The 22,468-nt window shown below is 41.2% G+C and overlaps 1 protein-coding gene across 6 annotated transcripts in view; it reads left to right on the top strand.

Annotated features, from left to right (window-relative positions):
- The window catches only part of RARB (retinoic acid receptor beta), a 543,189-nt gene that overhangs the window by 396,826 nt on the left and 123,895 nt on the right, over positions 1 to 22,468 (top strand). The window contains exon 1 of one of the 6 annotated variants that reach the window (XM_075922033.2): positions 16,574 to 16,904. The exons of the other annotated variants lie outside the window; for them this stretch is intronic. The gene's annotated coding sequence lies outside the window, so the exon portion shown is untranslated. Of the gene's footprint in view, positions 1 to 16,573; positions 16,905 to 22,468 lie in introns of those variants that run through there. 6 annotated transcript variants of the gene reach the window in all.

Genomic DNA, 22,468 nt, shown 5'->3' with positions numbered 1-22,468 from the left:
GAATGGTAAACAGTGGCAGTGTTTTAACACTGTAGTTTCAACTCTAAGAAATTACAAGTACCAGAACACATTGCCGTATATGCTGCATTAAAGAGCCTGCAGGATGCTTCTCTGCTCTGACACTGATTAAGATAAATGACTTGGCTATCTATCAAAATGTTTTAACACACTCTTTGACACTCCACTGCAGCATTAGCTATAGAATTATGTTTGAAATCTTTGTTTTCCAAAGAGTTCAAAGCTGCATAAGAATAAATGTAGTTTTCTCTTCAGTGTTTAGTCAGAGGGAAGTAAAGAAGATAGTTCTTAAAAGAAGGGCCTGATGGATTATCATATTTATGAGTCTCCACAAAACTTTTTCTCAGAATATGTATAGCATTAGTTCTTAAACTAATAAACTACTGAAAAAAGACTTGTAAAAATCAGTAACTACTGGCAACTATATAGATTCAGATGTTTAATAGTTTTCCAATTCAAAATAATTAAACTAAGTAAATAAAAACAATATATTTTATTTATTTCCCTTATCTACTTTCAAAATATTCACATTTGAGACTACAACATATTCAAGAAAACCTGTTACTTGAAAGTACTTCCATATCCAACAGATAAGAAACTAAAGACATTTCATTAAAAATGTATTCTCTAGTTACAATGATTTAAACATAAATATCAGTTTCACTATGGTAATAAAAATGGTTTGAATCCTAGAAATTTTGCCTCATTAGTCAGCAAGTCCCACAATATAAAACTTTCCCTGGAAAAATACTGCTCATCACATTCTGATAATTGTTTAAATAATGTTTAGGTAAAGTATAGCTTTTATCTTTACTTTCCTATGCTTTTACTATTAACTAGAACCATGTTCTGAAAAAATGTCGTGTTTGTTCTCAAACAAAGTTAAACATAGAATTACCCTTATCAGAGTGGAAGAGTGGTAAATATGTCATTTGCCTAGAGCCAGCGATAAGAGACAAGTGTTGATAACAGTAAAGGTCAGCTAATCAAAGAAATTCATATTAACAAGAGTAAATAAAAATAGAGAACAGTGCTTTCAGGAATTCAGTCTCAGAATTTTGCAATCAATACAATTAAGATTCACTGTAAGGCATCTTAAAATCAGAACCTGAATTATAATTTGTTTTGCTGTAATTTGAATTATGACTGTTAACGATACTCATACTAGAAAGTAGGTTAGCTGGTTGCTTTCTAAACAGTGCTCAGTTTGCATAGCTTTTTTTAATCTGAAAAAATGAGCAAACACTCTATATATGTGTTTGTATATACATATGAAAACATGCACACGTATTTTAATTTATTAAAATTCTATTGAAATTTAAATCATTTTGCTACTTATATGAGGTGCTGACAAAGAACAATTAGGGGAGGGTGATACAAAGAGCACAATGATTAAAGTTTGCTCCAGTGCTGTAAATGTAACAATGACAGTGTTTAATTCCAACCACAAATATTTCCTGATTGTCTGTTCCTATTTAGAGCTCTGTGGGTTTGTGTAAAGCAATCATAGCTGAGATTCAAAGTAATAGGCACTTGGTGGGATGATTTTTTATTTTTTTTTTGGCTCAGATATACAAACGATGCACCTGCAGCATTTGATTTAGGCCTTAATGTTACTTTGATAGAGATGGGGAGTCTGGAATTAGGAGATAAATGGATGTTAAGGGAATAGCACATGCATATTGCAGAGTCAAAGGAGTCCTGTAACAATCCTGAACGGCATCAGTGTTGCAGTTGATGCTGGCAGAATTGATCCTTGTACTTAGAGTACTGTATGTGCCCAACTTCAGCACATTGATTCAATTGCAGTTCAATATGCAGAATTCTGTCCTATAATGTAAATTGTCCTAGCCTATGAAATAGGTTAGATGTAGTCCAAACATGACTTGTATTTGTGTGTAATTTTTTTCCTTCCTTTATTGGGTAAGTTTTCAAATCAAGCTTGTCATATGTGTTCCATATGTGTATATGTAAGTATATATGTTTACCCACACATAATATATATACACATACATGTACATATACACACTAGAATGTAGTGCTTACTCATTTTTACAAATTTAAAATATATGTATGCACATTTTCCATATAGATTTAATTTTATTGCAATGGATTAAAAAGAAGGAATAATTCATTTACAAAGAAAGTAATGGACTCAAAGAAGGGGTATAAAACTGATTGATTGAATTTTTAAACATTAGTAGTAAGCACTCCTCTTAACTCTCTCTTGAGAAATCAGGCCAATGTATAAAAATCAGACAGGATTAGCTTTGAAAAGGAGAATATAGACATTTAAAGAGGAGAATATAGACTAAAACTAGGATAAGAATGTCTCATTTGTATTTTAAAGTACAGTATAATTTTCTGCTTCCCTGTTGCACAGCTTCAGTAATTAGCTCCAAAAATGAATAGCGGTTAAGTAACTTGTGTTGAAACGTTAAACAGCTGAATAGCATGGAAGTATGGGTGCACTCAGGATTAGATTAGACAGGATATGAAAAAGGAGAAATGGCAGATTTCCCTTTTCTTAAAAAATCCAATAAGAAGAAAAAACTTCATAAGGCCCAATAAGAAAGTCCAAAATAGGAATAAGCTATGCATTTATGTGAGCAGTGTTTCAACAAGTAATATAATAAACTGCTATTAGTCAAACACATTTTGTTTGCTACATTTACAAAAATAGATAATATGATAAAGATAAAAATTATGGATGCCTACACATAGGCTTTAAATATAATTGGTATAATCCCTGTACTTTATAGTCCCTATTCACGGAAAAATTTCCAGTTGGCTTCCCAGGGAGGTTTGCTGAGTAAGAAGTGGAGGTGTTAACCTTCACAAGTTTTATTAAAAATTAAATCCAAGAGCATAAAATTCACTTCTAAATCTCATGTTGTTGTGAAGTGTGGATTGAGGACATTGGAAATCCTAGAAACATCTGTGTCCAACAAAGAGTTCAGTACTTTATTTTCTTTTATCTTTCTCTATTTAAAAACAAACATTTTGAAGTGTGTGATATGACTTGAAATCTGCATTCCCAAGTATCAGATTCCTGCAGGTGTGTTTGGTAAATCACATACTGACTGACACCAGAGAAGGCAAAGTCTGTTCGAAACAGGTTATTTTCATTTATGTTTGTTATAAATTTCACAGTGAGCTGGTTAAGAGAGGATTTGATAAGTGTTATATACTTTACTTCAAATATCTGCACTCCATCTCCTATAGTTCAGTCTGTCTACAAAGATAACAAGTAAAAGTATCTCTCACATGTAATGAAATTTGTCATGGTGTTCCTTGAATTTTACTCCAAGCATCAGATTAAATTCTCTCTCAGCCTCTGCTATCTTGTCTTCTTTACCTTCTCTTGAATAAGCATGGCATGAATATTTTTTCTGAATGAACTGAAACTTGAATAACTGATCCTGTATTTTAAAGTCTGGCCCTATTCAGTTCTCAGCATGCAAACTATGACTGAAGTGCACTGCTATTAAAAACTGTTGAAGATTCAAAATCGCAGAGGGATTCATTGGTGTTACTGATGTAAAATTAGCTTGGAGCAAAAGTGAAATATTTGTGGATGGCTAAGGTTTTGTATTTGTATAATGAAACTATGCAATAAAGGTGGCCCCAGGCAGGGCAAATATGAATTAATGCAGTGCTGCCAGGCAATTCTGTACAGAAATGGGAGGGAGAAGTAGACTGTGTTTTAGGGACTGGAGTTAGTCATCCCTACATCTAGCAATATCACCACTCAACACTATGTGTGTGCACTTTCCAGAAGCCATTTACACAAGCGATGTCCCTTAACCATGTATGGCTCATGCCTGCGCTCCCACCCTTCAACCAACCTCTGCTTAAACATCTTTACAGTTGGTTACGCTAGTAATGAAATGCACCCGCCTTCAAATTACACTTCCATTTTACTTACATGCCCCAAGTGACTAGTTTGCTCAATGTCTAAGTTATGCACCACCCTCTCTTGCAGCTGATGAACTGAGTCTAGGATATACAGTAGTGGAGATATGAAAACCCCTTAAAATAAGGAATAAGGGATCTTTCGGAAAAGGCTTTATTTTCCGAAAGATCCGCGTCTAGACTGGCGCTTTTTTCTGGCAAAGCTCCGAGCCGGAAAAAAGCGGCAGCCATGTTTATGCAAATGAAGCGGGGGGGATTTAAATCCCCGCTTCATTTGCAATTGCGATGTGTCTAATTTGCATCCCTTTTACGGAAAAGGGATGCAGTCTAGACACAGCCTAGGATTTTAGGTCTTCTAGAATAGAATTGAAGAATAACAGTGGTTAGGCCCAGCACAATGTTTGCATGCTCTGAAGCTCTATGCCCTCACATTCAGTCATATTGAACACTCCAAATGAAGCATGCAACTGTGGTGTGTTTCTGCATCTCAGTCTCATTGATCATAGGCATCAGTTTAAAAAAATGCAGTCTCTCATTTCATTTCCCTCACCCAAAAACTACACAGAAGGAGGGAATTTAGAATTGGTGTCAGCCTGGGAATACTAAATTTCAATATGCAACTGATTGGGTAAAAATTAGTCACGGCTTCAAAGGGGTTTCCATATCTCCACTAGCTGTTGTGCATGGAGGACACCAGTGTATGTATAAAATAGCCAGGAAACTGGAACTTTGAGTAAATAACAGTTGAAAAGGAAGGTGGGGCTGTATTTTCCCCTTCCTGCGCTTGGATATTTTTGATTATTCAGACTTTCTGGGATTGAGCAGGGCTGCCTAATAACAAAGCTTATATAATACAAATGCCTAAACAGGCACTCCATTAGGGTGCTGTACTGTGAAGTCCTCAGACTTTTCACTGAGTATTCTGCTCTTGTAGATGACAGGAAGGTAAGCGAATGCCTAATCCAAAAGCTGGAGTACTACATCTCTCCCTACTCCTATTTGTGTATCACCATGGGTTGGAAACCCTCTCGCCTCTTATTGATGTTTACTCCTTAGGGAAGCCAATATTATAACCACTTCTACCAAGATACGCTACTCAAAAATTCTAATCTGTGATGTACCAAATCCTAATAGACTTTAACGTGTGCTCATACTCAGTGAGTCCCTGTCCAGACAGTGAGACTCCCATTGCTACTTGCTGAAGGCCAAAACTTCATTAACCGAATGGAACTGGAAAATTATAAAATGTAAAATGCACATGATTATTAGAACCACACAACTGACGTTATTTTGAAATAACAATGCAAGCACCTACACAGTAATTCTATTATTTTGAAATATTTTTGAAATAATATACAGCTTATTTCAAAACCTGTAAACCTCATTCCATGAGGATTAACACTTATTCCGAAATACCGTAGCTATTTCAGAATAGCAGTAGTGTGGATGCTTCACTGCTGCTATTTCAAAATAGCTCATCCCCGGAGCTATTCAGAGTAATTACTCCCCAGTGCCTCCTGGGGCTCTAATTTGAGGTATTACGTCCACATTAGGGAAGCCTGCCTCGGACTAATTTTGACACTTCCCTGTTGTATAGATGAGCTATTTTGAAATAATCTATTTCAGAAAAAAAAATCCAAAATAACTTATTTTGAAATAAGTGTACCTTAGGGTATGTCTAGACTACATGGCTCCATCGACGGAGCCATGTAGATGAGTTTACTAGTCATAGGAAAATGAAGTGGTGATTTAAATAATCGCCACTTCGTTTACATCAAAATGGCCACCACTCTGTGCCGTTCAGCTGTTTGGTGGCACAGCGGGGCAGTCTGAATGTGCTGCAGTCGACAAGGGAAGCCTTTGTCGACCACTCAGGTATGCCTCATGAAATGAGGTTTACCGGAGCAGTCGACAAAGGCTTCCCTTGTCGACCGCGGCACGTCCAGACTTCCCCGCTGTGCTGCCAAACAGCTGATCGGCACAGTGCGGCAGCCATTTTGATGTAAATGAAGCGGCGATTATTTAAATTGCCACTTCATTTTCCTATGTCTAGTAAACTCATCTACATGGCTCCATCGATGGAGCCATGTAGTCTAGACATACCCTTAGAGACTAACAACAAATGTAGATAGTATCATGAGCTTTTGTGGGCACAACCCACTGCTTTCATCTGAAGAAGTAGATTGTGCCCAAAAAAGCTCCTGACACTATCTACATTTTTTGTTAGTCTCTAAGGGTGTGTCTAGACTACAGGGTTTGGTCGACAAAAGTGGATTTTTGTCGACAAAACTATACCTGCATGTACACTGCTGCTGAGTTCTGTCGACATAACGTCAACAGAACTCAGAAGTTTTGTCGACAGCTGTAAACCTTATTCTACGAGGAATAACGCCTTTGGTCAACAAAGTTCTGTCGACAGAAGGCGTTATTGCATCTACACTGTCCTTTGCGTCTACACTGTCATGTCGACAAAGCGGCTTGCTTTGTCGACAAAACTGGATGTAGTCTAGACGCGCTTTATCAACAGTATCTGTCGACAAAACTTCGGTCGACAAAAGCCTGTAGTCTAGACGTACCTTAAGGTACAGCGGGAGCATTCGTTGTTTTTCTGTGCTATTAGTTTATATATAGTTTATAACTGCTGCTTACCAAGAACTATATTTTGCCACTTTATTGTCATTGAGTGTAACTTCCTACACAAGGAGTCGTTTCATTAAAATCTTTTGGGAAATAAGCAACTGTGCAGGTGAAAAAATGTAACTGACTATAAGTATCCAGAAGGGGTTGTAACATTCACAAACTAAATTAGCAAAATAGAGATGACTTTTGTTTTTGTTATCATACATCACAGTTATCTTCATTGTTAGTAAAACATTTTAGAGACAGAAATGTGAACCACACCGGGGATGGTTTGCTTAATCTGGCATAATATGCTTTCTCATATTTTAGAGGCTTTGCAGAAACAGGAGCCTAAAGGTAGGTTCCTAAATTCATATTTGGGCACCTTAATAAATGGTCTGATTTTAAAATGTACTGAACATCCAACAACTCCCATTGGTCTGAACACAGTTGAAAACACCACTTATTTGCATGTCTAAATATGGATTTAGGAGCTTGATTTTAGGCTTTTATTTTAAAAAATGGGCAAAGGACTTAAAGCACAGTAAAAAGTATTTGATGTACAAACCAGTCATTGAGATGACTTCATCCACGTTAGAAATGCAGCCACTTACGGGCAAAACATGGGCTCCAGTTTACAGCACGTCATAAATTGAGAAGAAGGCTAGAATACCGTGTTCAAACACAACTGCAGATTTTAACAACAGAAATATCAATTTGCGTTTCCCCCAAACCATTTCTGTAATAATTTATATTCACTTCCTTGAATTTGTCATCTCATGAACATCTAGCAAGTTTAAAAGTTTTTCATTGTCTTGAACTGAAGCAAAAAGATCTGTTTGTGATTTGATCGCTGTTGTACAAAAAGTCCATGGCAGAGCCAGAAATTAAACCCGGATTTCTGTGAGTCCCACTCCACTGCTGGAATCATATAAGCAAATAATCAATCACATTAAAAATCTGTTGATTCCCATCATTCGATATCTGAATTCAACTGGTCATGGTTGCAAAACTTGCTACAACAGTCTTTCCATTAAATCAGTGGTCCATAACAAACTGCTTTATTCTTTCTCACTCTGCCTCACTGGTAGCTTAGCAGAATGTTGAATAAAGACATCAGTATCTCATGGAAAAGTAGACAGGCAAGCCCTGGTGTTTTGTTCTGACACCAGAGTCACATCTCTGCTAAGTGGAGTGGTTTTCCTGGGTCTTTAAAGTAAGTTTCAGTATTGTAGGCTCTGGATATATTGTATGTGTAATTTTTTATTTAAATTTATACATATACACCAGTCCCAGAGATGTTCAAACAGCAAGCATGTAGGCACTCTCTCCTTCCTGGAATCTTGGTCCAGCATCTATACCTGCTTTTTAAAGAACACTGAATTGACTGAATCAGAGGCCAAGTGTATGTCTACACTTGCACCCTATTTCAAAATAGGGATGCAGATGAACACATTCGAAATTACAAATGAAGCCGAGATTTAAATATCCCATGCTATTCGCGTTCTGGTGCTATTTCAAAATAGCGCTATTTCAAAATAACGGATGCTGTTAAGACACAGTTATTTCGAGAGAAAACCCTTCTCTCGAAATAACTGGTAAACATTGTATGAGGAATAAGGGTTATTTTGAGAGAAGGGTTTTCTCTCGAAATAACCGCGTCTTAGTGTCTATTATTTCAAAATAGCGCTATTTTGAAATAGTGCCAGAACGTGAATATGCAAATGAAGCATGGGATATTTAAATCCCAGCTTCATTTGCAATTTCAGATGTCTTCATTTGCATCCCTATTTCGAAATAGGGTGAAGTGTAGACATACCCCTAGAGAGCAAACACTCCTGCTGTTTGAACAGGTTCTTCTCCAAGATTCACTGCCTCTTCACACAAATGTGTATCACAAAAACTAAGGACATGTTCACAATGTCTTCCCAAGATTGAACACTTGCTCGCACAATAACATTAGGAAACTTGCAAGACTATATTACAGTGCCACCTAGTGATATTTAGCATAGCGAAACTATTTTGGGGTACCATTAAAATAGGTATCTTAGAAAAAGATGGAGGCTTTCCTAAGAGAATCGTAGTCTCCAGTTTTAGCAAACCTAAAAAAGAAATGGCTCACATGTGTGTGTTTTCTTTTTACTTTAAGGATGTCTAGCAGTTGCTCTTATTTTTCTCACTGAGGCCTGAGATAAAGGAGATCTTTGACTTTTTAGAATCTTCCTTTTTTTTTTTTTAGCTACCTAATAGTTCTCTAAATATTACGGGGTCCTCTTTAGTATTCAGCTTGAATAACTTTGGCACCCAGTGTTCAAGCATTGCTGAAGGTCCTTCTCCTCCATCACATAGACTTTCTGATCAACACATTATTTTTTTGTTTTTTGTTTTCATAAATTAAATATTTTTCTCAATTTTCCACCCCCAGTAGAATTTGAGAACACCTTTGACCTGTGTTGTTCCAGTCGCCTATTGTTACATATATTTTTCAGGCTAGTTATGTGAGCTGCTAGTCTCTATTTTTGATGGTATTGCCACACTCACTACTCTGAAACCCTGTCAATTGATTATCTCTCTAAAGCTTAAATGAAAGGAATTACTCTTCATTCCGCAGCATGACATCTGGGCTGAGACCTTGCTATTTCCTTAGCCATATCCTTTCTTTTTCCCATTTTTGTGCTGATCCTGCAAGCATTCTATGTGTAGAACACATTGTGCCTGAAGCATGAGCATGCAGAGCGTTTGTTAGGAGATAGCTTCCAGTCCCCATGTATGATTTTGAATGTGCTGGTGTGGTTGTCTCATTCTTATATAATGTACATGTAGCACGGCCCAGTCACAACATGACATACCTGCTTTGCTCTGCAGCTTCTCTCTCCGTTGCTCTCTAACTAATCCTAATTACTGTGCCTCAAACTGTGCAAATGTTTCAGAATTAGAAAATAATCTGATCACAAGCACAGAGGTGAAAAAGATGAAGATGAAATATGTTCTGATTAAATCAGAATATCATTTACTTGGAACACAAACACTTGGCTTACAATCACCCCAATTTTGCTCCATTTTTCATAGCAGATGAAGATTTCACATGATGACCTTTTTGGAATATTAAAGCTTCCAGGGCTGAATTACCTTTGTTTCTTCATCAAAGTCTATAATTATAAAAGGCTGCTGGTTCCCTCGGCCATTTCAGCTTCAAAAAGATTTTTAGGGCCTGGTCTATTGGAAAGCTTGGGGGTATAATTAGCTAAAATGGAAATAGATGCAAGTGAAATTTAGTTCCTGATGTTTTAATTTAGTGCAGTACTGCCATGTGTTATTGAAGAGAATTCTTAAAGGCAAACATAATTATTTCATTATGGTCTTTAGAATGCTTTCATTGGTCTTAATAACAAGAAGCTGTATATGGAGTCATACATTATAATTAGCTGTTCTTATATTTACATCAGATAAATAACAAATAATTGATGGAAAAACAAGTCTTCTGAATGGATGACTTCACACAGAGCTCTGGTTACAGTTTAATGATAAAACATTTCACTTATTGCTTTGCATTTTAATTATCTAGAATTATTACTTTAGCAGAGATGTTGAAATATTGCTGTTTCCAAGCATTTCATTAGATTCACAACTTCTTTCTAGGAATCTGAAGTCAAGGTGTCTTTAGATGTACATCACCCACAACAAATTGCCAGCCCTGTTCATTTTAGTAAACTTTCACTACAATATACAGCTCCTATTTGGGGATGGATTTTGCTTCAGTTGAAGTCAGAGGGAGCAATATTGTGACTTTTTTGTAGTCTTTCATTTCCTGATTTAGGACCAAACCATGCTGTTCTTACCAGTTGAGGTCAGGGAATGAGTGTGAACATTGGCATTTTGGGTTGGTTTTTTCAGAAGAGCCCAGGAGGAGTCAGGAGAAGCAATCCCCGTTGACATCATTAACAGTCAGTGAAATTGGTGTTCCTACCCTCCCCAGGAACTTTTCATAGTCTTCCCCCTGCTTGGCCCTAAGATCCATGCCCTGAACTACATGGCTGCGTCTAGACTGGCAAGTTTTTCCGCAAATTGCGGAAAAGCTTGCCAGCTGTCTACACTGTCCTCTTGAATTTCCGCAAGAACACTGACGATCTCATGTAAGATTGTCAGTGTTCTTGTGGAAATGCAATGCTGCTCCTGTTCGGGCAAAAGCTCTTTTGCGCAAATACTTTTGCGCAAGAGGGCCAGTGTAGACAACGTGTTATTGTTTTGCGCAAAAAAGCGCCGATCGCAAAAATGGCAATCGGGGCTTTCTTGCACAAAACCGCGTCTAGATTGGCACAGATGCTCTTCCGCAAAACGTGCTTTTGTGGAAAAACGTCCGTGCCAATCTAGACGCTCTTTTCCGCAAATGCTTTTAACGGAAAAACTTTTCCGTTAAAAGCATTTGCGGAAAATCATGCCAGTCTAGACGTAGCCCATATGTTTTTTAACCACCTGCATTTACTGAGCCATCATCCATTATCTTTTAATTCATTTCATTGTGCATTTTACATTGTCCTGAGAAAATTCAAAGTTTTCCTGGTGTCTTCTATGTTTATAAACTCTTTTACTTTTCATTTTTTAATGAAATATATTTCACATGGCTTATTCCTTAAAGTGTACAGAACACTAATTGTTGTTATTGATTTTGAATTTCTCAACCATTTACAAGTAACCCAGATGAGTGGCTGATAAAGAGTAATAATCCATGGAGTTCTGGAAGTGTTTCATGTTTGTAGTACTTTGTGTGATCAATATTAACTGCCCCATTCAAACTAACTGCTGCATCAAATAACAGTAAATCAAATGAATGTTCTTACAGATTATTTATTGAAAGCTTTAATTGTTCACTGGGGCCTTGCTTATCTGAGGGAACAATAGAAGCTAGTGATCAGACAAACTGGTTTGCAAAGCCTGGGGACACCATCACGATAACAAGATGACTCCTGTCTATGGCTTAAGTGAGAGCTTTCCAAACCATGCATCTCCACATGATGATTATCCTTCAGGGCCATCTCTAGGGCAGCTGTGTGGGGAGAATTTTTCCATAGAACTTCTCTTTGCTTCATGGGGCACTGCTTTCCTTGCTAGAAGTTATTTCACTCTGTCTGGGTGACAGGTTTAGGTGGATAATTGTTTGGGAAAAGAACAAAAAGAACAAAAAAGTTGTATTGATGGAAACCCCGTATTGGGGGCATTTTGCCTGTGCTAGGATTGTAGAATCAGATTCCAGGTGAGGAATTAAAGGGAAAATATACAGGGCTGCTTATTTTATCAGAATTCTGTGTGGGGAAATCAGAAAAATGTTTGACACAACAGTGCTTCACATTTGCCAGAGTTGTGCAAGATTTAGATAGTTAAAGGGCACTCTGTTATGTTAAATTACTCCTAAATAATTAAAGAGCAGTTCTGACAAATGAGTGTACAGTTGCTGTCATGGGATCTCCTATTTATTGTATCTTAATAATTTCTTATCAGAATTACTCAGATTACAAATAAACAAATGTTTTTACTTCTGTCAGCTCCCAGAGCCTGTGTCTTTTGCTGGTTAAATATCTTGGCTTGGCTGTTGGGACAAGGTGGTCTGTGCTTCTCTACCCTTCTCCTTCTTCCCTGTGAATAATGGCATTAAAGAGCCCAAACACTTCTCAAAGCTTTCCGGAGCTACACAGGGCAATTGACACGATTCTTGACAAATTGACCACTTGCCACAATGTTCTGAATAGCAATAGTGAAATTCACTGGAGTCTTGTCAGTTATACTTCTCTGCAGTTTGGGAATTTGCTTTCAGCTTCAGCAGAGGCACTAAGGCTATTGTTCTGCAAACTTAGGAAGACAGTGCTGAATTGATTCATATTCAAAAAGCTGTCTTTGCAACCATGAGAACCAGAAAAGCACTTTAAAAAGTAAGCTTAATTTCTGCAGAAAGTGATGGCTTAGGTCCCCCCTGCATGCTGAGAAATGCTTCCTACTCGAGAGCCAAGTTTTGTGTTTATGCTTGAGCATGTAACACTCTGTGACAATACACATATAACTGTGTAATGTAATATATAGGATAACACTAATAATTAATAATAATAATACATTTTAGAAAATCTAAAATTACTTAGCATGGCTTTTCCATATATAACATCATTATCCAAACCCATCTTTAGGGATATTCTAGTACTAGAAGCATGTGCATCCCATTTGAAAGAGTAAATCTCCCCCAGGCCCAACAACGAGGTTAAAGGGGCAATTCCCCCAGGGATGGTGATTCTAAGAGACCCAGGGCTCCCAGCCACCACCCGTGAGCCCTTTAGACATTCCACGGGAGTGCTGTATAGTGCGCTGCAGAGCCTCACACCACACCTTCCAGCCTGCTTTGAGGGCTGGGGGGGGGGGACTCAGCACCAGGGGCTGGCTATCCCACCCCACACCTTCCTGGGGTGCAGAGCCAGGCACCACGCCCTGCATTGCCCTGGGACCTGGCAATCCTGTCAGCTCCCCGATCTCCTGTTTCCAGTGGGATAAACCATCCTGTTTTTATCCTTCAGTTGGACCTTAATCTTGTCATTAGTCCAGGACTGAAAATTGCTAGTATTGGACCAAGGAAATTTTGTAAGGAATTCCACATTTGCTGGGCAAGGAAATATTTCTCTGTCACAATGTTTTGTCAAAAGTGTGGTGGCAATTGGAAGCTGTTCAGAGGTTTGGAACATTGCATTAGGTTCTCAGGAGATGGACTCGTCATGGGAAAAGAAAAGTGGGGCAGCATGAAAGGTTCATGATGAATAATAAATGCCAGTTGTCTCGTGGACACCACTATCTCATATGCGGTACAGTGAATGTATGTGTGGATATACTGCATGCTGTGTGTATAATCATTCTTCCCATCCACATGAGACTGATACTGGCAGACTAGAAAAGCTATTTCAGACCATGTGTTGTGGACTGTATGGAGTGCTGCTGGTCAGTTTGACTCAGGGTACGTCTACAGGCAGTTATTTCGAAATAATGTCAAAATACTATCGAGCTGGAGGACTTCTTACTCCAACTGCTGTAATTCTCATTGTATGAGGAGTAAGGGAGGTCAAAGAAAGAGTGCTCTATTTCAAATTAAGTGCTGTGTAAAACACTCCCAATTTCAAAATAAGCTATTTTGAAATAAGCTACACAATTGACGTAGCTTAATTTGCGTAGCTTATTTAGAGTTAAGCCCTGCTGTGTAGATGCACCCTCAGAGTGGGTGGACAGAAGAATCGATTGCAGAGAGCAAGCCTGAGAATTGTCCCTCTCGTGTGTGTCTTTTCTCCTTCCTTTGTTAGATTGCAAAAGTAGCTAAGAGCTGCTGTTCTAATTAAGGATGTTAACTATTGATTAATTTAATAGTCGAGTAGTCAGTGGAATTTCCATCGACTAGTTGATAGGCACTTCTGCATTCCTCCTTTGAAATGTAAAAGAGCCCTTGCTGGGGCTCTTGTACATTTCAAGGGAGGAATGCGGAACTCCACGAGACATCTTTGAAATGTATAAGAGTCCCCAGTGGGGGCTCTTGTACATTTCAAAGCAGAAGCACTGTCATGGAGCTCGGTGTCAGAGTCCCCCGCAGACCCAGGGCTTCATGCTGCGCTGCCAATTTGAAATGCCGTGCACAGCCCGGGGGCAGCTGGAGACTCCCCAGCTGATTCTGCGGAAATGCTGTGCAGAGCACGGCACTGCCATTTTGAAACACTGAGGCGGCATTTCAAAGTAGCAGTGCCACACAGCTGAGCCGAGGATCAGCTGTTACGGTCGCCAGGTGTCTGGTATTCAACCAGACAGTCCAGTTTTGGGGCCTTCTGTCTGGTAAAAAAATTCAGAAAATACCGGACACGTGCAATGTCCAGTATTTTCTGGTTTTCCGGCTGGGCGCCCAATAGAAGCCTGGTGGGGGCGGGGAAGAGTGGCTGGGAGGTGGGGTGCAATCAGCGCTGGGAGCCTCTGATGTAGGAGTGTCACCTTGGGGAGGAGGAGAGGACCTGTCCATGCTCCTGAGCGCTGTTCAAGCACGTTGTGGAGCCGTATCCGGAGTTGCTCATGCTTCACCAGGACCATGTGCAGGACAGGCAGCGCACTGGGATCTGCATGTGCCCGGGTCAGTCCCGCTCCCCGCCAGCCGATTCTCTCCCCCCCCCCCCGCTCTCCCCGACCCCTCCCGACCAGCCCCGCTCCCCGTGACACTCTCTCCCTGACCAGTCCTGCTTCCCGCCAGGCACACACACACCCCAATCTCCCCTGGACAGCCCCGCTGCCCCTGAACCTCCGCCCCCTGCCAGTACTGCTTCCCGTCCCCCCCCCCCTTCCTCCCGGCCAGCCCCGCTCCCCTCCTAGCTGGTCCCTCCCGGCTGGTCCCCCTGGGAATCAGCTAGTTGACTAGTCAACTGACTATCGGATAAGCATTTAAGGATAGTCAACTAGTCCTTAACATCTTTAGTTCTAATCCCAGTGTTGTCACAGATTTACTTTGGAACTCTGAATAAGTCACATTCTCTGTGCTTCTATTACACAACCTGTAAAATGGGGATAATAATAATACTTAGCTATTGCATAGGGTTGGTGTGAAAAATATGTAATGTTTTTAAGATACTTTAAAATGTAAAGTGCTATATAAATACAATGAAAATTGTGCTGAATTATGATGAAGGAAAATTTAGTAGAATCCTAGCTCATTTTTCAGGTGACTTCATCAATACTTTATCAATCTTTTGTGTAACAAGTATGTTATTCAAAAGTTTCAAGGAACATGAGTGCGAGTCCACTTGAGTTATATGAAGCTGAGTACTGCATTTGCTGCATAGCATGAATATTGGTGCTATTTGATTCATAAATATTCCCCCATCTTGGCTGTTTCTGTCAGCATCAGCAAGCTTGGAGTACAGTTTTGGAGTGCTAATGTACTAACTCTCAGCCTGGTGACTGATCAAAGATGCCTTGTCTTCTTAGTAAAGCATATGAAGGTATAAAGAGGGGTATATTTCTGGAAATCACCCTAGAAAGTGAAATCACCCTCCCTCCTCTCATTTCCTCAAGGAGAAAGAATTCCTAGAGATATATGCTCTCTGGATTCTCTAATAGAAACGTGTCCTTTTTTCCCAATGTGTTTTGGCACTTCTCCCAGAGTTTGTACTGCTTTGACTGTATCTGTATAGTTTAGTCATACAAACACCTTCCCACCCCCAGCATAGATGCAATTACATGGATATAAATGTCCTTATACTGGTATACCTTATTGCTGTATGGAAAGGGGAACAAACTCTATTGATATATGGGAGGGGGTACTGTGTATATTGGTATAACTATATCATTAAAAAATTACACCTTTAACATATTTATACTGGCAGCTATGTGTAGCTCAGCATCAATAAAACCCAAACGTAGCTTTACTGAGCAATAGTCACTAATGGTCTGTTGCCTGATAAACCATACTTTATTTTGCAAATGCCTGTGGGCTATCAGCAAAAGAGCAAACTGCAGAGTGAAGGGGACTGTCTCAGGGAAGGAAATCAGAAGGGGGGAAATTGCAGAAAACCATGAAAGCTTGAAACATATATTTTTAATAAAATGGACCGTTACTGTAATTGCTGCACCCTGCTGTTCAATTTCTTTTTATGCCCCTGTTCATTAAGTTCTGCATACTCACACTTATTATTTACAGATGTCTTCATTTTCAACTTGCTTATATATGAAACACGCTGTGCAAAAGGTAGCCAGTGAGGTTACACACCCCTGTGGGTGTTTCTTGCTGCCTATAATATGCAATTTTTAAAACAACAAAAACAGTTCAGTTCATCACTGGAAGCAAAGCCTAGATTCCCTGTGAAAAGTGAACAACCATATGGCATCCTGACTTAAAAGGTAATAGGCTCTTTATAGTGGATTGATAACATGCCTTATAATGAAGCACGTACCTGTCCTTAAACATTTAAATTTTAAGATTTAAAGGTGCAGCAGTTCAGCTCTGGCCCAGTTTTTTTAATTACCCTTGGCACAGGACATGCAAACAAAGGTAGAGGTAACAGTGTGGCTGGGCTGGCTGACCCCTTGGGCTGGGGCTAGCCAACCCTGATTACAGAATGAATCACACCTGGGAGAGATCAGGGCCAGAGCCCTGTAAGGAGCAGCAGGGGGTCAGTAGGGAGGTGAGTGGGCAACTGAGTTTAGGAGCTTGTAGAGGAGTGTGAAAGGGGAGAGCCTGTGACAGAGGGAGCTGTGACCAAGAGGAAGCGAAGGCTAAGTTCCAGCTGGGCAAATGGGCTGTGACAAGAGTGGCTCAGATGAAGGCCATTACCTGTGAAAGAAGACGCCAGAGCTAAGTAGGGGCTTTTTATGTGGTGCTGGGCAGTGTTTTGGGACTCTGAGGGCTGTTGAAAAATTACTTCTGATATTAATCTGGCCCAGACAGAGGTGGTTTTCATACGGAAAAGAACTGGTCTTGTTTCTAAACCAATGGGGGTATTATATACACAAAAGCTGCATGTAGTACTTGAGACCCATGACTTGGTGGGGCAAGATGCCTGGGAAGGCTCCCCTATGCTGGGGGAGCTGCTCAGTAAATGGCTATCCAGCTATTGTATGTAAATCAGCATCATCCAGCAGAATCCCTGTAACCCAAAGGGTGATCAGCTTTTTAGATGATGCTGTACCTACTTGTATTTTGCATTGGCTGAGTCAGTGTATTAATTTTGGGTTTAAAAACACCCCAATGTTGCTGTTTCCTAATGTAAACAGTCATAACATTTAAGAAGTGGTGTGACATAATACCTAGCAAGTCCATTTTACTCCTTTTATGATTAGAATACTTTGGTTTTATTTTTGTTTGTGATATTGGACAACCATGTAATGTTAAAGATAGTCCAGCTCCCATATTCTTTAGTGCCAGGCCAAGATAAGAGGCATTATAAATAATGTTATATAGCTAGGAAGGCATTTAAACTATATTTATGATACATGTGTTAACACCCAAAACTAATAAAAACTTATACTGGGGATTAGATCTGAAGAAGACCCTATTACTCATTTAAAGCAGTGCTCCAGATTATTCTGTTCACCTGTTTAAAATATGTAGCTGCCTTAGGAGGAATTGATCCAGAGCTTTGAAGTTAAAGCATAAAACATTTATGCTTAATACAGGTCGGACCTTCCTTGTTGGGCACCCTCAGAATCTGAGTGGTCCCGAATAATGGAGTTTGCCGGAGGAGGGGAAGTCAAGGCTCCCAACCCACTTGTAGGCTCTGCTTCCAGGTGGGCCTGCGCTCCCTGCCACTGCCTCCAGTTCCCCACTGTGCTAGGCCTGGATGGGGCTATGTTTCCCCACTGGGCCAGACCTGGACAGGGGCAGGCACTACTGCTTCCAGCCCCGGCAGTGGTTGTGTCCCCTCCACGGCACTGGTCTGGGCTGCATCCCCAGCTGACTCCAGACCGGGTGGGACTGAGCTCCCTGCTGCTAGCCCCAGCTGGGACTGAGCCCCGAGTGAGGCCGTGGAAGAACAGCCCCAATGGGAGTTGTGCTCCTGGCCGCTGGCCCCGCTACCTCCAACCCTAGCCAGGGCTGTGCTCTCCTCTGCGCTGGCTCCGTTGGGGCTAGGCATCCCACCACCAGCCCAGCCCTGGCTGTGATTCTGAACCTGGCAAGCTGGGGCTCTCTGGTCCAGCAATATGTTACTGAACCAGAGAGTCCCAGATTTTAGAGGTTCAACCTGTATAAGAAGACTTTCTTACTGGGGGGGGGGGGGGGGGGAGGAGGTTGTGATGATCTTGTAATTGATCCTGCAGAGAAATCATGCTGAATTTGTAACATTGTGATCATGTAAAGGCTATTGCAGTAGATGCTAATGTTTTAAACTAAGTACAAAGGTGTCAGAGTCTCTGCTGATGTAAATCAATATAGCTCCCTTGACTTCTCTGGAGCTGTCCACTTTATTCCAGTTGAGGATTTGGCCCTATAAGGGTCACCAACATGACCCAACAAGGGAAGCTGGGTCATGGGGTTCTGATTGAAAAATAAAATCTCTCGTGAAAAGCAACACCACACAATTGACATTCTTTCAGCTTTGTAAGGGTTTAGAAATCACACTTCTGAACTGTGGTATCTGGGCCAGGATAAAATCACTGAACTGTGAGGGACAACACCTTACAGAGCCAGTATGTTTGAGAGGGGGCTCCCACTCTTTTTTCCATAAAATCTCACCTTACACTTAAGTTTCATTTATCTCTGTGAAGATAAACCTCTAATGCCAACTGATATCCTGCTGTCCTGTAAGGTTCAGTTTTATATGCCAAGCCTTTGGCTCACAGGGTGGTGACCTCTCTGATGAGCCATTGTTTACTTGATCATTTAAATAGAAAGACACATTCTGTCCACTGTTAAAATGCCATAAAACCCCATTAACCTCTCCAGGGATGGGCTGCACAGGTATAACTGAATGCGGCTATTGTGCCTGTTAGTGCTAATCACTGGCAAGGCATGCCTACCGTAGAAAAATGTGTGCAAGTGTAATTGCATTGGTGCACCAAATGGAGATCTGCTGTATCGATGTAAGTGTAGAAAACTGCTGTGGTATATTACGCTGCCATAAGCTCTATTCTAGGCCAGATTTATAGTGAGGAGTTAGCTTGACCCAGGTCTGTTGTGTGGAGTGTGAAAAATCTACAGCCCTGAGTGATGTAGTTGGGCCAGCCTGACTCCTGGTTTAGACAGTGCTAGGTTGCTAGAAAAACTGTTTCTCAGAGAGGTGGATTAACTGCTGAGCCTACAAAGTTAGGCTGACTTAAGCACCTTTGTGTCAATTGTGCTGTGCACATGTGTACACTTAGATCTGTCTCCACAAACACTGTTACTTACCTTGACCCCTAAAGCTGCTCCAGCAGCTGCCCCCATAATGTCCAACATGGATCGCTGTGGTCACAATGATTAGTGCCACTGCCTGCAAGTCCCAAAGAATGGAGACTGGAAAGCCCTCCCTCCCCCCTTAAAGCCCTGCAAATTTTTGAAATGCCTTTTCTTGATTGTCCATCTTACTGAGCACGCCTAGCGGCTTGTCATTCTTGCATGCAATCATCCAGCAGACTGTGCTAACCATCTAGCTACGTGCTCCAGGCTTGCTCTGTCATGACACCCAGAGGTGATGGTGGCTCTCCAGGGCCTGGGGAAGAAGAAGCTATGCATCTGTGCACCAGCCTTAGAAGCATGGATTGCTACAAGCAGGTTATCCAGAGGGTACAGGAGAAGGGATTTGCCAGCAACAGTAGGCATGCTGGCAGGCCTGGGCAGCCAACAGTCAATCTCGTACGGAGCCTCAGACCTGCTGCTTTTACAAAGAGCTACCTGCTACCATTGGGGAAAGACCCCCAATACTGCCCTGAAGACCCCCCAGGACCTGCCCTGAAGACCTGCCCTGACGACCAATACTGCCATGGATACCTCCCAGGAGCCCCAGACAGGTTCTGGAATTAACAGTGAGGAGGAAGAGAAGGACAATGGGACATGTGACCAGAGATCCAGCTATGTTGTAAATCAGGTCCTGTATGAGACTAAGCCTCAGTCCCGCCAATCAAGTATGGGAACAGAATAATCTGGTAAGTCTGTAAGTTTATATTCATTATCGTGATGGCACCCTCAACTTGAGAGGGGTGGCAATGTGGAGCAGTTGAGTTTTCTGTGTGCATTTGCATGGTTGTTTGGCAGAAACAGGGACGCCCCTTGAATCCTCCTGAGAGATCATGATGGTGCTTTCATGGAGGTTTTCTGCAATCCTCTGCTAAAGCTTTCTAGGCTTGGCAGCCTTATTTCTTTCCCATGCCTGTTGGCTATAACTTCAGCAGGCCCTAAAGAAGCCAGCACAGGGGTGGGCAAGATGGCAGGCCGGATCCAGCCAATGCAGGCTAAGGTCGTTGATGCAGCCTGCAGCCACCCTGCTGCTCTCTCACCCCCAAGCCAATTGAGATCTGAGGATGGGGAACGCGAAAAGTCTCCTCCCACTTCCAGGGGCACACCGCACCTAGAGAGAACTACCAGCAGTTGACAGAACCACAAGCGGATGTGTAGATGCCACACACCTCTTGCAGGGTGAGTACAAGGATTAAAGACAGTTATGTTCTCTCCTCTTCCCCCAGGCCAGTCAGGGTCTGTGGGTGGGAGCACATGGGAAATCTCCTGGGAGAGACAAATTGTTGAGCAAAAAAAAAAAGGGGGACTCTGAGAGTTAAGCAAAATAAAATAAAACCTCATTAAAATAGCATGGCCCCTTTAAGTGTGTGCAGAGTCAGAATAGGGATAGGAAGAGGGGAAAGGTTGAACTAAGATCCAGAGAAGGCATTGCTTCCCCTTGCTTCAGGTCAGGGCGGCTATCTTGTTTTCTTGTTTGAGCCACAAGGCAGCTTCCCTGCGGAACCAGGTAAGCAGGGGATCCGGGGGCTGGGTCGAGTTATGGAGTGTCGAAGGGATGCCAGATGTTTGGTATTTTTGCCTCCTGGCAGGAGAGAAACCCCCAGAAAATATTGGACATTTCAGGTGTCTGGTATTTTCTTTATTTACCGGACAGGAGGTGAAAATACTGGACTGTCTGGGTCAATACCGGACACCTGGCAACCCCAAGTACTACTAGTTTAATGTAACTGAGCAATTCCTCATTTCCTTCACCTCTGGCAAGCCATACTGACTGTGGCTGGTGCTGTGAGTGGCACCCTGCACAAGCATGTCAAAGCAGACATGCCAAAAAGCATATCTCCCTTAAAGTTTTAAGGGAGGAGGGGAAGGGCAATGTGAACCTTAACATTTTTTGCTTTCTATTGTCACTATTGACCATGTTACCTCTGTTTTACTTGCAGCTGCTGCTGTTGTGGCATTCAGGGGTCTCCTCTGCAGATCATGGAACACCTGAGTTAGTTAAGGAGGAGAAAGAGGACCATTCTGGATGACTTGTTCAATAAAATCCTGCAAACAGTGCCGCATCAGATCAGAGCAAAGGGCGTGGAGGGTGTACATTAGACAGCCTAGAGAAGGAAAGATCAGTCCCAGCTGGAAAAAAAGAGAGAAATCTACCAGGACATAATGGAGCTTCTTTGGCATCAGAGACTGTGGGTTTTTTGTGGACCTATGGTTCAACTATCACAAGCTCACTTCCATTTGTAGTCCATGGAGAACTTGACTACCGCACCTTCCTACACCCCCCTCTCCGTGTTCCATATGGCATCAGGAACATCATTCCTACCCCTATTGTTCCACCTCTGTGGGGGATACTAAGGACAACCATAGCTTCATATGCACAGATCTGTGAAAGCCATGTTTTCTATATGGACACGGATGTTCTTCTCCTTGCTAAGTTCTGTTCAGTAAATATATTTGCTTTTAAATTGCACAGACTCCTTTCACTGATTGTTGTTACTGAATAAAATTCTATTTGGAAAATATTTCATTGTTATTCACAACACATGCTGCAGAATGTTATTGCACCTTTTGACACTCATAGGTTCAGTAACAAGCACAGTAAGTCGGAAACATAATTTTCCAGTGTTTGTTGTGATGCATTGTCAATGCATCATGTTCATAGATATCAGCCCATGCACAGTTCTGCAGAGGCCCCAAACCAGAAGGCCAGGCAGAGTACAATATACACTGCAATGCATTATGGTGGATAACTGGAAAGTCCCTTTTCAAAGCTTCCCTGATCTGCATAGCTTCATGGTGAATCCTTTCATAGCCCTTGTGTCTGGCTGTTCAAACTCATCAGACATAGCTCCACTTCAGCCATAATCCCCAGTATCATCGGCCCCCTCTTTGTTTCACAGATATTATACAGGACCACAGCAGGCAGCCATAATTATTGATGTTGTTTTCATTGAAATTCAATCTTGTGAGTAAATACCAAAAGCAACACCT

This window comes from Pelodiscus sinensis, chromosome 2 (genome assembly GCF_052426305.1).
Source record: "Pelodiscus sinensis isolate ZL-2025 chromosome 2, ASM5242630v1, whole genome shotgun sequence".
Taxonomy (NCBI): Eukaryota; Metazoa; Chordata; order Testudines; family Trionychidae; genus Pelodiscus; species Pelodiscus sinensis.
Note: the sequence above shows the minus strand (reverse complement) of the source record. Positions and strands in the feature narration are given on the sequence as shown.